This window comes from Poecilia latipinna, unplaced genomic scaffold (assembly GCF_001443285.1).
Source record: "Poecilia latipinna isolate Pla-1442-1.1 unplaced genomic scaffold, P_latipinna-1.0 Scaffold54, whole genome shotgun sequence".
NCBI classification, from domain to species: domain Eukaryota; kingdom Metazoa; phylum Chordata; class Actinopteri; order Cyprinodontiformes; family Poeciliidae; genus Poecilia; species Poecilia latipinna.
In genome coordinates, this window is record NW_015112670.1 from 1021316 (window position 1) to 1025830 (window position 4515).

The 4515-nt window shown below is 36.5% G+C and overlaps 1 long non-coding RNA gene across 1 annotated transcript; it reads left to right on the forward strand.

Moving 5' to 3' along the window:
• The first annotated feature begins 374 nt into the window (after positions 1–374).
• Positions 375–2663, forward strand: LOC106960547 (uncharacterized). The gene is made up of 4 exons (XR_001427596.1): positions 375–490; positions 659–922; positions 2190–2498; positions 2586–2663. It is a non-coding gene; the product is annotated as an uncharacterized LOC106960547 (long non-coding RNA).
• Positions 2664–4515: the final 1852 nt, after the last annotated feature.

The following is a 4515-nucleotide window of genomic DNA, read 5'->3' on the forward strand; positions in this document are numbered from 1 at the left end:
TGAACAGAAAGAGTTTTTTTCTGCAAGGCTGAAAATGATGTTGGAGAACAATGTTCCAACATCACTCACATTGATGTTCTGTGTATGTATGTTATCTAATGAGATCAAAACCATCTATAAAGTTTACAACAAACATCAGTTTTCATCAGTTTTGTAAAACTGGAAAATATCCGGTCAATGTCCTTCAACTGTTTTAATTTGATTTGTGCTTGTATTAACGTTATAATATTTATGTTTTTAGATTCCCCTAAAAATGTCACAGTTTCAGTCAGTCCCTCTGGTTCGGTTCTAGAGAACAGCAATGTGACTCTGACATGTAACAGTGATGCCAACCCAGCAGAGCAGAATTACACCTGGTATGGAGCTGATGGCTTTGGAAATGGAAAGATTTTATATATTATATTGTCTACAAACCAAAAGAGTTTTTTCTGCAAGGCTGAAAATGATGTTGGAGAACAACATTCAAACATCACTCACATTGATGTTCTGTGTATGTATACTATTCAGATCACAAACATAAAGTTCACTATAAGCATCGGTTTATATCAGTTTCAGTTAAATTGGAAAATATAGAGGCAATGTCCTTCAACTGTTATAACTTTGCAAAGATATTTGATTTGTGGTGATATTAACAATGTATCATGACTCTTATTTCTAGATTCCCCTAAAAATATCACAGTTTCAGTCAGTCCATCTGGTTCGGTTCTAGAGAACAGCAATGTGTCTCTGACATGCAGCAGTGATGCCAACCCAGCAGAGCAGAACTACACCTGGTATGAAGTCAAAGCAGCCCAGGAAATTGTCACCGGGACTGGAAATACTTTAAACACTACAGTATCTACAGACAGAGATATTTTTTTCTGCAAGGCTCAAAATGATGTGGGAGAAGAACGTTCCAACCTCCGTCACATTGATGTTCTGTGTATGTATGACGTTAGAGAACATGTTTCTGTTTGATATTTTGTTCTCATTGCTTTCATCTGATCATTTTCCTTTCATTGTAAAGAAGTTTAAATTCTGGAAGCTGTTTTCTTTGGTGCTCCACCTCCTGATGAATATCACTATTGGCAAGAGGTGAAGGTTCAGACTAAGATCCATTTTCATGATTTTGATGAAAAGGCAGGCCACCATCAGAGGGGAATCTCACAAAGACTAGGGAAACCTGTGGTTTAGCAGGTTGGATTCAGCAGTGATGGTCCACCATCTGGAGCTGAGATGGTCACATTAGTGCAGTGAGCCTTAGGTAGAAACAGGAAGTCTCTGGTTGACATAGACTGTGTGTTATGTGATTGTGCCTGGTGCATTTTTGGTCAGAACATTATTGTTCCTCATTGAAGCAACTAGACGTGGCTAGAACAGTCAAATTGCACCAGGTAAAGAGAAGTGTTAGTTGAAAATTATATTACTCAAGCAGAAGTAATTATGTTGCACTAACATTACTCTTAGAAGTTCTTCTTTTGAAAAGCTTATTCAAATAGATGGAGTGGAGCAAATGTAACTAGTTAATGCACATTCTCAGGACTGACTTCTTCTTTTTCAGAATATAATTCTATAACCAATTATGCTTCAGTTGAATTATGTGTACAAGATCTAGATCTTAATTTCTAAAAACCATTGCACACCAATTTCAGTTAACATGTATTTCCAGGTGATAAATTAACCCAGATATTTAACGCACATACAGACATACACAGGTATAATCCGAAGGTCATACCAACACAGGTTCATATTTCTTTATGCGATCTGTCAAATTTGGTGCCAGGGACAAAGCCACATTTCACGCAATCAGGGTACTGTACCCATATTTCCTTTTGTACATAAAACAATGTTCTAGCATATGCAGACACCTAGCTCTGGTATCTGGTTTGCCCTGAATGCATGTAGGATATGTAAAACAAAAAAAAACAAGAAAAAGACAAATCCAATTTTGCTCCTTAAGAATTGTGACAAAATCATAGTTTTGTTTTTACAAGCAGGAAATTGACTTTCATCGGCTTGATGGCCAATTGTCAATGTTATTAACTTTAAGAGAGCTTGATCGAGATATTTTACATATTTGCCAAACAAGATTTTAAAATACATTTTCATGTTTTGTTTCAGTTTTTACAATTATTTTTGATACTGGATCTTTGCATTATTGCATTTATTTTTATATGCAGCATCTTCATGCTTTTCTTTCTTCCTTTCAGTTCCTTCACGGATCTTATTTTCATCTAAATGCACGAAAACTTCAAATCAGGTCAGCTGTTTCTGTGACACAGCAGGAAACCCGTCTCCAACAACATAATGGAACTTGCATGGGAAACCGGTTATTCAGTCTAGCCAGATGGTGATTACACATGAGTCTCTAAATAACTCGTATCTGAGGAGCATCATCACTATTGTTGAACCACAGGACAGAGATCTGTCCACCTTGCAGTGCTTCAGCTCCAACTCTTTGGGGTCGGCCAGTAAAGGGTTTTGTGTCAGATGCCTTGACAACTCAAAAGAAAATGAAAGTATGTCTTGTCTCTTTAAATTTGCAAATGAAATTCATGCTGGAGCAGAGTAATTTTCATAATTTTTATCTTCCACTTGTATTGTAGGTCAAATCCTGACGCCTGTCTTCATTGGCATTGCTGTAGCTTTTTTACTTATAATATGCGCCTTGCTGGTTGTTGTCTGGTAGGTCAGATGTTCTGCATATTTGTAGGTTTCAGAAGACTCACTATAAACCTAAAAGTGTCGCAGCTACTTCAGGTCAACATGGAGCCAATGAGCAAACCAAGGTAAATTGACATTGCTTTGTTACAAATTATTTTGTTTTTTTTTTAATTTATTTATGTTTTATCGTTTTATCGTTTTCAAGGCTTCTCTTCCAATTCAAATAACCAAAAACAATATAAAAAAGTTGTTCATATTGTGTGGATCTTTTTTTCAGGCCGACAACAGCCAACCTTCAACTGGAACTGATTTAAGCTGCAACAATCCAGAAAAAATGAGTAAAAGCTCAGCAGACAAAAGTGAAGATGTGGTGTATGCTCGTTTAAAATGGAGAGAAAATAACAAAGTGAAGGAGGAAGATATTTACGTGAACTTTGACCTGTCCAATGAGAAAAAGTGTGAGAATGGGGGAGAACATTCTGTGAGCAAAAAAGAGGAAATAGAAAGTATGCGTGCTGAAGATAAGATTAAAAACATAAGAAAGGAATCAGCGGTTGTATATGCTCAGGTTAAATTTCAGACCAAAACCCCAGAGTCTCAGTAAATTATCATTCTCTCGACATAATAGTGAAATTAGACTCAAGAGAAATAAAAGTTTAACATTGAAAATCAAGGAGGGTTTAAAAAGAACAAAATCCTCATGGCTTACACTTATTCATTTCATTCATCCATTAGTACCCCAAGCATACAAATCTAGACTTAAAGTGTGCATACTCATAGTGCATAGATCATAAAACTCTCTGTTAAAATGTTTCCTAAGTATGCAACAAAAACAAAAAAAATAATAATGTAATGGCACATCATACAGAAAGCAGGTAAAGTTAACATGGAGTATGCTTTATGTGAGGTTGGTATGAGCTCTGTCATGTCGGAGATGTTCCAATTGTTTGGTCACTTGGAAACTGAAAAGCATGTGAAGCCCTGTGTGAGTTTTTTTGGAGGCTAATATTATCACAGTAATTTACAACTTGACATCAACATACCTGAGCTGGGATGTTCATGCATGAGGTTTGCATGTCCACTGCTTGCAGAGTCTTCTTCTCTGTTCTCACCTTCTCTCTTCAGTCTGAAAACATCCATGTTAAGTGATTTCTAAAGACAGCTCATGTAATTCTGTTTTGTTTTTAGTCTGTGTTGGTTATGTGATGGACTGACATTCCATAGAACATGTTCTGTCGCTCTCAGCTCTAGGCTGTCTAAAACAAACTGAGAAGAATACGTGTATGAATCTAACTCTACACATCAGCAACTACCATGCAGAGACTGAAGCGTAGGAGAATTTAGTCGTGTCATCTTCATCACATTTTAACTGAAGAGTTTTGAGAGAAACCCTCAATGTGTCATAAGTTGACTGTAAAGTAAAAACCTTAAATTCTCTTTCTAATTGTCCACAAAGCTTTTACCTTCCACCCCCTAAAAAGTGATAACTCTACACTGAACATGGAGCCACCAAGATACATTCAAATTTCAGTCCTTTGCCTGCTCCAGTAACTGGAAATATAAGTTCCAATGGCAGTGTTCTAATAAATTTATATTTTCTAAATATGACATTACATAATAAATACCTCTGATAATTAGGGTATTATGGGGTTCATCATTGCAACACTGACACAATGCTGACATGCTTAGTCAGCATGTTGTCAGCAAATAACTGATGGTTAAGTCGAGATCGCAGAGAGAAAATAAGAATAGGGCTGTTCACAACTGTTTGCATTTACATGTTGTTTTTGTACTGTTGAAGGTGTTTAGTGATATTATGATGGCAGCTGACACCGGTAAATGTTCTGTGCTGGTTTTGTTGGATCTGTCATC